Source organism: Lynx canadensis, chromosome D2, assembly GCF_007474595.2.
Source record: "Lynx canadensis isolate LIC74 chromosome D2, mLynCan4.pri.v2, whole genome shotgun sequence".
NCBI classification, from domain to species: Eukaryota; Metazoa; Chordata; class Mammalia; order Carnivora; family Felidae; genus Lynx; species Lynx canadensis.
This window is the reverse complement of record NC_044313.2, coordinates 77,539,413-77,552,909: the sequence shown is the minus strand read 5'-3', so window position 1 is coordinate 77,552,909 and position 13,497 is coordinate 77,539,413. Positions and strand designations below refer to the sequence as shown.

At 40.3% G+C, this 13,497-nt stretch overlaps 1 protein-coding gene across 1 annotated transcript in view; it reads right to left on the bottom strand.

Moving 5' to 3' along the window:
- The window catches only part of CHRM3 (cholinergic receptor muscarinic 3), a 522,006-nt gene that overhangs the window by 371,620 nt on the left and 136,889 nt on the right, over positions 1-13,497 (bottom strand). The window contains exon 2 of the mRNA XM_030334501.1: positions 3,839-3,947. The gene's annotated coding sequence lies outside the window, so the exon portion shown is untranslated. The remainder of the gene's footprint in view (positions 1-3,838; positions 3,948-13,497) is intronic.

Genomic DNA, 13,497 nt, shown 5'->3' with positions numbered 1-13,497 from the left:
TAATACGAGACTTCAAAACGTGAATGGTGACCATACCGAAGGCCTGAAGCATGCAGCAATGCAGGGCCCTCCGGAAGGAGGTCAGAATGACCAAGGTCATCTCTCACCAAGGGCCCCAAGCAGGGACAGCAAAGCCTATGTCTGCATAGGTGGACATAAGAATGCACTTCCCCGGGGCGCCTGGGGGGGGGCTCAGTCGCTTAAGCGTCGGACTTCAGCTCAGGTCATGATGTCACAGTCTGAGTTTGAGCCCTGCATCGGGCTCTGTGCTGACAGCTCAGAGCCTGGAGCCCGCTCCGGATTCTGTGTCTCCCTCTCTCTCTGCCCTTCCCCCACTCACACTCTGTCTCTCTCTGTCTCTCAGAAATGAATAAACATTAAAAAAAAATGCACTTCCCAAACGTTTACACCCAAAAACCTCCTCTACAACCATGACTGTCCTCATCGTGGGCAAACTCTTAAAGGCTAACGCTGCTGCAAAAATAAACAAGAAGAATAACAGGTGTGTAGAAAGCAACTGTTGATAATATCATTATCTGAATTCTCAACAAGTCAGGTTAAATTTGCATGTGAAAGAGTCTCTGGGTGGTGATACCGAGGGACAGAGATGAAGTGACCAAGCACTGTCACTGTTCCGGACGGTTTATAATTAACACGTGATGGAAAGAGACTTGGTTTTCTGTTCTGAGTCGTACACAGCAGCCAGGCAATTGGCTCTTGGCTCAGATCACTGCCCCAGATTATCAGCATTTCCCACCTTGGGAACAAATAATGACTCATTTGAAATATACCACCCAGTACAAGCACTGAATTTTGTCCAGTATGCTCCCAGAGGACAATACATTAAGTTTATTTATAACAAGAATAAGTATGCAATATGGTTTAGACGAAATGTTCATGGAAGTGAAAAAGCAAACCGTCCTCCACATCGTTTTGTGACATACATTCTGCATTTCCACCTCTTTCCTCTCCCCCACTTTTTTTTTTTTTTAGAAAACAAATCATTTTAAATGTGGTAACAGCCCAATCGTTATAACAAAATAAACACTGAGTTGATATTCCCTGATAGGCTTAAAAAAGGCAACAGATTTTTTTTTTAATCAGGATACCATATTTAAGTTATGTTTGCATTTTTTAATTTGAGTTAAGTTATTCGTTTGTCTTTTTTGAAATTCTGGATCTCACAAAGTAAATCATATAATTGGGCACATTTCTAAAAGTCCCCTAAATATAACATATGGCAAGAAGGACATTTTCAGAATCGGAGTATCTCTGATTTACATTACTTTAAAAATGCATTCTATAATAATTTGTGACTATATTTTCACAACTCTCGATTCAGGTGTTGGCTACCACTGCTTGCCAGATGTTGTGTTAAATCATCCTAACAAAAGCAGTATGGAGTATTTTTAAATTCTTTCTTTCTTTTTTTTTTTTTTTTTCAGAAACTGAGACTTCGAAAGGTTCAGTAACTACTTTAGCTTCCACCGTAACGTAATGAATGGTTTTGGACTTAGGGCTTTCTGATTCCAAAATCTGTGGTGGTTACCATAATCCCTCACTCTGTCCAGTGAATAATAACCATAAATGTTGATTAGTTACGAAGCATCACACAGCACTCCTAAGCACTTGACCCTATTAACTCATGTAATCCACGCAAAAACCCTATGAGATAATCCTGGGTGCTGATATACAGATGGACACAGAGATGCGGTGACCAAGCACTGTCACTGTTCCAAATGGGTTATAACTAACACGTGACAGAAAGAGACTTGGTTTTCTGTTCTGAGTCATACACAGCAGCCAGGCAATTGGCTCTTGGCTCAGATCACCGCCCCAGATTATCAGTATTTCCCATCTTGGGAACAAATGATGACTCATTTGAAATATACCACCCAGTTGCAACCACTGAACTTTGTCCAATGTGAGCCCAATGGACAATACCTTAAGTTTATTTATAACAGGAATAAGTATACAATATGGTTTAGACAAAATGATCGGGGGAAGTGAAAAGCAAACCATCCTCCACATCGTTTTGTGACATACATTCTGCCTTTCCACCTCTTTTCTTACTTTCTCTCTCTCTCTCTTATTTTAGAAAAAGAAATCATTCTTATTATTAGACCCATTTTACAGATGAGCAAACTAAGGCACAGAGAGGTTAAAGGACCTGTCCAACAGTGCAAAGCTGGAAAATGAAACAAATGGGTTGGTTGCAACCCCATAAATCTGACTTTAGATAGCTCCTCCCCCCCCCACCCCCACCCCCACTTAGGGACTATGCGACAATATTAGCAAGTGAATATATATGACCTGTTATTAAAGATTTTGTTTCACCTAAATGCAAACACTTTATTCATGTAATAAGCCATTGCCCCTTCAAAAATAATCATATCCAATTCCTGGAGAATAATCTGCAAACCAGTGTCATTGCATGGTCTTGGTTATATAACAACTTTTAAAATTTTAGTGAAAAGGTCTTTTTCCATCTTACTAAATATATTCGTTAAGATTCTCATTTTCAATCTTTTAAACACACTAACTGTATTCCATTAGCAAAAAAAAAGAATGGCTATATGAGGCACTGAAGAGGTTTCGGTAAAAAGGAATTTAATATATTAAGCTAAATGAACAATATCTGGTTGAATTTCTCCATTATCTCTTAATGTCCTGAAATTAAACTGTATACAAAAAGTATCTAATGTATCTTTTCTCCTCCGAGTGTAAATACCCAAACGTAGTCTAATAAAGTGTATCCAGGAGAACAGAAGCAGATATCCAACACCCATAGTTGGTGGGGACTGGTGTGTACAATATGTGTGAGAAACATGGTTGTTGTTTTTTTTTTTCATGTTTAATTTACACACAATTTTCTCAAATATGAGAAATTTATTTGGTTCATGAATTAAAGTTAAGTATGATTTTATCATTTATATTTTGGGTGAATAACACACAAGATATCAAACAGTATTGACCAATTTAAAAAGCTGAGCACCAAATGTATGGAAGTCCTGAATCACTAAATTGTAGACCTGAATTTAATATTACACTGTATGTTAACTAATTAGAATTGAAATAAAAAAAAACTAAAGAAAAAGCAAAGTATGATCACAACTCTTGTCCAACTCCCTCCTTGAAATATTAATCAGCCACAGATAATATCATTTTTATGGGGTTTGTAGTTAAATAATAACTTCATGTTATTATCTCACTGGACCTATAAAGTAATCTTATGAATTAGGTAAAACAGAAATTCTCTCTCATTTTGCAGATGAGGAAACTGATGCCTGGAGACCTGAGGGTCTGGTCGGATGATCCAATTAGGGTTTTCTGACACAGTATAATTCCTTTTCCATGACACCATAAATATGACAAGTCAATTACCACATGATACTTGTGTAAGTGGACACATGATCAGATATCTTGTTAGTTAAAACGGCAATAAAATTGAACCGTTTCAAAACATCACATTAGGTAAAATTTTTTAGGCTTTCACTGCCAGATTTATATGATGATATTAAAGAGCCAAAGGACAGTGAACATTTCCGGTGACATTATTTTTACTCAGTTAAAAGAGAGGTAAAGTTCTATACTTCTAAACTCTGCTATAGGGATACATATACGCTTCCATACTAATATACACACACATACGCAACAGGTACATTTTAACCTGTTCTTTCATTTTGCAACTGGCTGCCACATAACCAGAATAAATCTAGCCATGTTCATAACCACAACACGAACACAAGTATTCTGCTTCTCTTTCATTATAAATGTAGACTCTGTTGACAATCTCCATATATAGCCACGTAAACAATACTGAATAGAAAATACCTACTAGTGAAGAGGCTTAGCGGCATACATCACGACAGGCATGCTTATCGTTCCGTCGATCCACAGCTCACTGAGCGACTCATAACTGAAATGTGTGCCATCACTGTTCAGATCTAAAAAAGACACACAAAGAGATAGCAACGTCAGTAAAGAGTATTTCGTATCATTCATATAAGAGTATGTTTCCAACCTCCAGCTTGAAAAAATGTTTGGTGATACATCACACTTTTCTGATTTCTCCCACAATGCATAGTGGGACCGCACTGTGCGGTCAATAAATAAGTCTGATTTAGTAGTACATTTAGCAGTAAATCGGTAGGACTTTACTGGAAGGCTATAAATTTATCAATAAAGAACAAAACAAACAAAAGGCAAATTTGACATCCTTGGATGTGGGTGGTTTTTTTAGGGCCTATGTGCTAAACATTTATATCTTGCCCGTGTATGACATTTCTTTTAGTCCTCCTAACAAAGCTCCAACACAGGTAGTCTCCTCGTTTACAGCATTTAGGGTTCAGAATAGTACAGCAGCTGGCTCCAGACTCTGACCTCTAGAGCCATGTCCTTTCACTTATCATGGGCAACGTGTAGGAACACGTGTCGTCCTATGCTTCCTGTGCCCCCTACGTCCTACAATATGAGTGACAGATACCAAGAGATTCAAGGAAAGATGGGTCTCCTTGATCTCTGCCTCCCCTGGGGTTCTTGGGAGACAAACGTGGTCCTCTGCTCATCACTGTATGTAGACCTGCAAAGCGAGAGATCTCGTGTGGGGATGCAGAGTCTGGCACATGTAAATATTTGCTGAGTAAACGAATGAATAAATGGCAACAAAAGTAGGAACTGGCACATATTTTTTGTCTGAGTTCACACTTTTGTTTGATCAACGCTTTCTTTCATTTACTTGCCGACATTACCTTCCTGTCTGCAACACAGTCTCGGGAGAAAAAAAAGCAGAATACATAATCTGAAACATCAAGTGAGCTAAGGTCCAATAGCCCTCATTCAAAGAATTACAAATTCATTAGGAGTCAGTTCAATTTGCTTCAATTGGAGAGGTTCCTGAAGAACAGCAAAAGGTCAATAACAAAGAAATTTTCCAGAGACGGAAAAAGAATTCGGCTTTCACTCCTAGATCAGATATCAGCGTGCTAACAGAACTTAACCACCTTCCCCTGTGGCCAGATCTCTTCATGCAGTCCTTCCCTTGCACAAAGACGGGGGCAAACAGAAATGGCTAAAGACCCTCGGAAGAAACTGCATGACCACAAGGAACTAGGAAAAGCTGGAGAAGCTATAGAGAAAGAGCTACGTCAAAGACCCCGATGGTCAGACCCAATTTACCCCACTGAAGAAGCAGTGAGTGCTGTGGCTGATGTCTGTCTAGAGCAGGGCCTGGCGAAGTTCAGCCTGCCGCCTGTTTTTGAGCTAAGAATGGGTCTTACATTTTTAAATCGCTGAAAGGAATCAAAAGAAGCATGCAGATTATTTGAAATTCAAATTTCAGAGTCTATAAATAAAGTTTTATTGGAACACAGCCACAGCCATTCATTTACATATCGTCTCTGGCGGCTTGGGTGCCACAAGGGCAGAGTCAAGAGGTTGTGACAAACAGCATGACTCCCAACGTCTAAAATACAGACTATCTGACCTTTTATTGAAATGGTCGGTTGGCTTCCGATCTAAAGAATCGCTCTCCTTTTTGGGCGGGGATGATATTAGAGAAAGATGGGTGTTTTCAGGCAAACTAGAGGTAGGGGGTGGGAATCCAATCCTCGCAGAGGATGCAGAACCCCAGGGGCAATGCAACGGCTGCACTGAGTATGGCCAGGCCCCTCTGGGGACAGTGGGGCTTTTCCTTGGAGGAGGCACTGAAAAGGTTATACTCAGCCACACTCAATCCGGCATACAGGTCGTGCCAATGAGGATGGATGAAGAAATCCGGCCGCCAGGATAAACGGGCCACAGTGTTCTCAACTGGCCTTGTCTAAGGATGGATTAAGGGGCGACGGAAATAAACAGACAAAAAAGCATAAAGCCTGTCAACAAGAATCTGCTGTGATGAGCACCAGGTGTTGCACAGAAGTGTTGAATCACTAACCTGTACACCAGAAACTAATATTACACTGTATGTTAACGAACTGCAATTTAAATAAAAACTTTAAAAAAAGTAAAACATAATTTAAAAATCCTATTTAAAAACCAAAAAAAAAAAAAAATCTGCTACAAAGCACAAGGAAACCATGCCGTCTTTATGAAGAGGAAACATTTACATCTGAAAGACACCAAAGAAAGTTAAAGTGTTGTAGAACATTCTTTGGACTCTCAGTGAAGTTTGAGACAACACAGAACAAAATCCCACAGTTTTATCTTTGCAGAAATTAATTAAACCCAAATAAATGAGAAGACATTTAAGTGGCTTCCCATTTAACTACTAATTGCATCTTGGTGAAGAAAAGAGAGGTTCTGATCTCAAAGACATGGCTCTGAACACCAAATCCACCATATTCTTGCTGTATGACCTTGAACAACCTCATAATCAAAGTCTCATTTCCATTACCTCTGAAACAGGGTTATTTTGAAAGTTGTGAGACAAAATACGCCTAAAATGTCCAGGATATTGCCTGTTACATGGGAAGTATGATATTTACTAGCTTGCTACCTTCCTTCTGGTCTAGCCCTGTTCACCTTCCCACCCTCCTGTTCTAAAACTCATCCATCCACCATGACAATTACGACCAAAGGAAAACGTTGCTGGACATGTAAGTCTCACCTGCCTTTGCATTTTCTGCTTTCTTTGCATAGACTATGCTTTCTAACATTGAATCTTTTCTCATCTCACTGGTAAACTGCTATTCACTTAAAAAAAATGTTTAATTCAGAAGTGAATTTTGTAACCATTCTTAATCCCTTGGGCAGAAATATACAGGCACAACCTTTTTGTGCAAAAATCTGTTATTATTAAGTCATAGTGTATTATCTGTTAACATCTGTCTTGCCCAGGACACTGTATCTTGGTCATTTTCATTGGTAAGATATGATGTGATAGCAAAATGACCAACTATAGCCTCCTGGGGAACACAGACATGTAAACACACACACACACACACACACACACACACACACACACACACACACACCACATACATTCCTGCCTGCCTATTACTGGCCTAGTGTTGGAGACCACATCCGAGTCATCTGACACTTACTGAATAGACATCACCTTCCTCATGCCAGCTGCAACCTGAGTGTAATGGCGACTTCAGAAATGTCTGGTGCCCAAACACTGGTTATTTGTTGAAAGAGTAAGTGAAGAATGAGTGCAGGAAGAATGCAACAGCAAACCTAATAAGGATCTGATATGTAAGAAATGGACACTTAGCAAGTTCTCAGTGACACTGACTGCTTAATTACCCTGGAAATCCATCTGGAAATAGACACAAAGTAGTATACATCTCTTCATCTTATAGATTTGGGCAAAAGAGCTTTCGAAGTAGATTTCAATGACAATCTTCCCAATTTCCCAAACATCTACTATGTAACAGACTCCAGTGGGTACAGCCTCTAAGTCAGCTATTTCCATTTTTATTCTTTTTCAGAGGAGGAAGTTGAAGGGGAGCAAAGAGTGGGAAGCTTTTTCTTGACTAAAGTCACACAGTGAGTGGAAACTTAAGTATATCAAAGTCTAGGCATTTCCACATTAAAACTCCTTTTTGGTCTCTACTTTGTTAAAAGATGCTCTTAACGGAAGACTTCTTGTATAAACAGTCAATAAGTGATAGTTGTTGTTACTACAATTATTATAACCCAACAAAAGGGAAACAGTTTATCACTATGCAATGTTATAATGTGAAACTTATATTATGCTTTGTTTGCTGTAAGTATCGAAGTTATGCTAACATAAGGATCTGTGTCCATAAATGCAGAATACGAAAAGCTAAGAAGGCTCATCAAAATTATGAGCAATTTCATGTAGAATAAATAATAAATATTGGAAGACAGTACGGTGAAAGCAAGACCGTGTGATTATAGGTAACTTATTTGAAATTCATCCATTTATTTGAGAAAAGTGCAAACATGCATGAGTTCAAATTTATATTTTAAAAAAGCTGACATGTATACATTTCTAAGAGTGGTGGTAACATGTCAGACTTATCCACATTTGAAATCTCACTTTTTCCCTGAGCAGGAAAATACTTACTGCCATTTTAGTAAGAGCTATTAGTTTGTCTATTTATTTTGCTATTGGAAATGGAAACATTTAGAGGCGGATTTAAAAAACAAGGATTACTGGAGCTAAGTTCTCTCTGAAATGGAGTCATTTAAACTATCTACTCGACTTAAAATAGAGTTTACCTTCACATTTGCCAATTAGGATAAGCAATCAACACAAGATGATACTCACTATGGTACTCCTGCAAAAAAAAAAATATATATATATATATACACACACACACACACAAATGTGTGTGTGTGTGTGTGTGTGTGTGTGTATGCATACCACATATAGGGAGCGTGCTATTTTAACAGAACCACAGCAAAGATAATGATGAAAGTTCTTACCCAAAAAGGGAGACAGTATTGGACAAGAGCAACAGCTGAGGCTCAAAAACATGTTGACGCGTGCTCAGACAGGACCTGATATCCACGCCAGCAGATGCCCAGGTCACAGACCATCTGCATCTCCAACTTTCATCTGAAGGCAGTTCTAACCTGTGTCACTTACTCATGAAACAATTAGTATTCTCTTATGGTCATTGCATTACAACAGAAGAAAGTCACAAAGACTTAAAGAAATCTGTTTGTTTACTAATTTTTGATAGAAAGAGGGGAGGGGGCAGAGGGAGCAGGAGAGACAGAATCTGAAGCAGGCTCCAGGCTCCGAGTTGTCAGCACAGAGCCAATGCGGGGCTTGAACTCACAAACTGCGAGATTATGACCTGAGCTGAAGTTGGACGCTTAACTGACTGAGCCACCCAGCTGGCTGTAAAGAAGTCTGTTTAATCAAAAGCATCTTCTAGGAGGCTCCTGGGTGTCTCAGTTGGTTAAGCGCCCAACTTCAGCTCAGGTCATGATCTCACTGTTCGTGAGGTCAAGCCCCGAGTCAAGTTCTGTGCTGACAGCTCGGAGCCTGGAGCTTGTTTCAGATTCTGTGTCTCCCTTTCTCTCTGCCCTTCCTCTGTTGGCGCTCGGTCTCTCTCTGTCTCAAAAAATAAATAAACATTAAACATTTTTTTAAAAAAGGCATCTTCTACCAAAGAAAGTACAGAAAAGTGATCTTGATTATACAACCATGAAACCTAATCATCCAGGAATCAGGAGCAGCTTCTTCTGTGTGAGTGGGTGGCTTTTCTCCCATACAAATGATTATGCCCAGAGACCTACATGTGATATATACATGGTTTAAGCACACTAATGGTTACACCCAGCGTACATGGTGATATTCTGGATGAAAATACACATTTTTAGCTAGGTTTCCCACTATATAAAGGATAATCTGATGGGTATTTTTCCTTCTCTGTTAAGACTCTAAAATTAATTTTCATGGGAACTATTTTATTTTTCAGTGTTCATTTATTTATTTTGAGAGAGGGAGAGAGAGAGAGAGAGAGCAAGAGAGAGAGAGAGAGAGAGAAAGAGAGAGCAAGCAGAGAAGGGGCAGGGACAGAGGGAGAGGGAGAATCCCAAGCAGGTTCCACACTCAGTGCAGAGCCCGATGCAGGGCTCAAACCCATCAACCATGAGATCATGACCTGAGCCGGAACATTGAGTCGGATGCTTAACCGACTGAGCCACCCAGGTGCACGAATTAACTATTTTAGTAACTGCTGTGGACAGCTACAGTGTTAAGGTAGGAAATAATAAATCAAAAAGAATGATAGCCTTGGCAAGAAAGGCTCAGGCATAGCCAAAGTAGGAGTTATATTTTTATTTCTAAGTTTGTTTTAACTTGCTACTGGGTAGGTTTATATGTGTTTACATTTGTAATGAGGTAACTGTCACTTCATGTTTATATTTATTGGCTATTAAACTTTAAAGACTAGTTGCACTGAAAATTAACTTCCATGCTTATTCGACATTTGCTTTCCTGATGTGCCAATTAGTCTTTATATTAATTTTAAGTAAGGACTGTTAAATTAGCTAGACAAAAATCAGTAGATTTTCTCATATGCCATTTACAAAACAGACAGCAGCTTCTAACTCTATTTAAATTTTAAATCTGACTCCAATATTATCTGATTGGGTGGAGACATCCAGTTTGGCAAGCTGTGGATAAAGGGCTCTCTTATGAATCAAAGCTGTCATGATGGTAGAGAAGTGACCAAGCCTTTTGAAGGAGGGGTGCTGTGGAGGTTAGCTAATGCAGAAAGGCGATCTAAAGTTGGGGCAAAGCACCAATAGAGGGGAGGTGGGAAGCATTTTCTATGGGCATCTTCCTGAAAAGAAAAAGCCTTTCAGAGACTCTCATCGCCCTTTGTAATCACACTGAAGACGAGAGCTAAGGTAAACTGAAGAAAGAGATACTTGGGAAAACCCTCCCCAAAGGCTATCGAACAATGCAGAATCTCCTTATTTGGGCCATTCCAAGCTCCTCCTCTCCTCTCTCTTCCATCCTTCCTCTCCTTCTCCTCTCTTTTCTCGTCTTTCTCCCGGTCCTTTTTAGCAGGAGCAATATCAGTCATTACTCACGAGCCTACTTCTGTGCCAAGCACATTGATGGGTACTTTACGTGCATCTTTGTTTTCTTTTTCAGTTTTCCAAAACTGTTGCTACTGGTATTTCACAGAAGCTGAGCTTCTTCCAGACTGAATTTCACAGCCAAAGAGCCACTGAGTGGCAAAGGTAGAAACCAAACCCCAGCTGAACGGATTCTTTGAGTGAGAAAAGTTAAGAGCTGTGTAAATGCAGAACTCACTGCGACACTGCAGCCCCTGAGCATGTAAGGAATCATGATGGAAACTGGCAGCTGGATTGTTATCCTTCAGAACCTACTTCCACATCAGAGAGCTACTCAATTAAACATTCTTAAATCACAGCAACAGAATAGGTACTTCCAGAGCAAATGGAATTAATGTCTGAATCTTCACGTTAAAAAGGACCATGATCACTACCAACGTTCCAGTTAATTTACGGATGATAAAAGGAAACAAAAATAAAATAATGGTTACCAGACCAAGAGGTGTCTAGACTGGAAGGAGTGGCTAAAATTTAGGGTATTTTTTTTTTTTTTTACCAAACTACAACAAAATTAGCAATCTATGAATATCTCAATCATTTGATATCTGCTAAGGATTCCAGACATAAAGCCCAAGGAAAGCAAACTTCAAAGTCATCTTTGAAGCCCAAGAGACAAAAGAAAAGAAAAAAAACAAAAACAAAACAAGCTTCATTGTCCTCTTAAAACCTCATAGAACCTACTACTGGAATGCGGAAGCTTTCGACTGGAATAGATCAACAGAGACAAAATCTGCATCTCTATCTAAATAAGAAAGGCTTCCTTAGGACTTCTAATGCCGTCTGCTGGAGTGCATGGTAACTTTCCAGGACTGAGAAGCCAGTGCACAAATTTTCCTGAAACCTGGAAAGGCCTTGGTTTCCTGGAGGCACGGTAATGAGGAAGGCAGCCAAGAGAACACAGAAATGATTAAAGTTGGGGTTTTCTCTTTTCGCCTTACCAGCCTGGATAGTTAGATGGCTATCATCATGAATGCCTTTGGACACTTTCCTAGTTTTGCGCTTGAAAGGAAGTGATTTAGGACTCTGAAATCACACAGTTACCTCACATGGATATTACAGTTTTCAAAATGATGACGGTTTACTAGTATTTTGGGTGAAGAGACGTCTCAGGTACATTTTGCAGTCAGAACATTTACACATTTCACAAATGCTCTTGAAGTCTTTGGAAGTGATAACACTTCCCTTAATGTCACGGAAAGACAAATGCATAAGCATTCCTTAGTGCTGATACTCAGCATTCTCTTGACTAAGTAAGGAAGACTACAGCAAACGTTGAGGGCAATAGGATACTGCGCTCTTGGGGCAGAAAGAGGACGTCCTCATGGCTTAAAGTGGCAGCAAGGTTTGCTTATGGCAAAATGTATTCAGGATTTCAGTGTGTGGCTTCACGCAGATGTCTCTGGGCAAAGCCCCTCTCTACCCTACACATTTAAGCAAGGAAAGTATCACTCAAAATGTGGATATAGGAGGGACTTCCAGTATATTAGAGAAAGTAGGTTTCCAGTCCACCTACAAATTGATATCGAGGACAGGATTAAGAAACTAAGGACAAGCAACAGTCCTGTGGTATGGGGCATACAAGCTTTGGAAAGGAACCTCCCCCCATATAAAAATGCACCATATGTGCATATTATTAAGCTGCTCTTAAGCTATGCATTTATACAATGAATACACTCATTAAGATTATCAACCTCTGGGCAGGGATCCGCTGAATTCCACAAGCATACAGCTGGTTGATGAATGCAGAAACACGCTAGTTGGAAGCCTCACCACTAACCGCCAGGGCCAGTGGGTCGAATGCACCTTTTACACATCGCCTTTTCCCCAGTCCATAGCTCCTGAGTATCAATCTCAAAACTATGGTCTCCATCTCAATAGAGACTGCTTGCCATAGGAGGACGATGGCTTTGGCCAAGAGAAAACTAGTAACCACGTCCTCCAGTTAGAACGTGGAAATAAATGATTGAGATTGAATGGAGGGCACACAAACCACCGGCTCCTCAAATACTCTGCATTGTGGGAATTGGAAAACCAAAGCCACGGTGAGAATTTTGGTAATTAATCCAACCAAAGCAAACTTGAAACCATGAGAATACACCGTATAAGTCCAGTGTTAGTCCCGCCTCCTGGACCCCAAGAGTAGAGTGGAATTGGAAGCAACAGACCTCCAGATGCTCACACCATTCTCAGACCCAGTAATGTGAAGATGGAGTCTCAACAGTGTTTCTTCACGTGCGCAGCAGGCTTGCAGCTTGAAAGCACTGAACACTATTCACCTATCCTGCTTAAAATACTCAGTCTCCTTCATTAGCAATTCCAGGGTAGGTGGGATCTCTCTGGGTCAAGGTCAAGCTGCAGCAGCCTGTGCCCAAAGGCCCAGGTGACAGCCAGTTTCACAGTCCTCACCTTTACTGAGGCCTCACAATAGCCCTGCTCTCAACAGCCGACTGACCTCCATGACATTGACTCCTTGATGCTGGGGAACATGCTTCACAAGTATCGACAGCAGCTCCAGGCCACGAATCTGATGGGAGAGATCCCCAAACAGAAAAACAAACGCAGGCAGGAGAGGGAGAAATAATCTTCCCAATTAGACAGGCTACTTTAACCTAAGCCAAAGCCAAGGGCAACACAGGCGCCTGAAGAATTGCCTGACCAGAATGTGAAAGCATTTTCACAAGGAGATCCCACATTCCATATGGTCTGGGGTGCTGGAAACATGGGGCCCAAATGGGAAAAAAGAAATGTAAAGGGCTTAAAATATACCCTAAATGGGAAATAAATATCTACTAAATGGGTTCCACTCAAAGTTCTCAACCTGGTAACATGGCAGCAATATGGTGAACTCTCCCCTTTGGAGAGAGGAGACAAAATGCATTACAAAGAGCTTTTTGCCCCAGATGCGATGAGTGCATAGTGCCAATA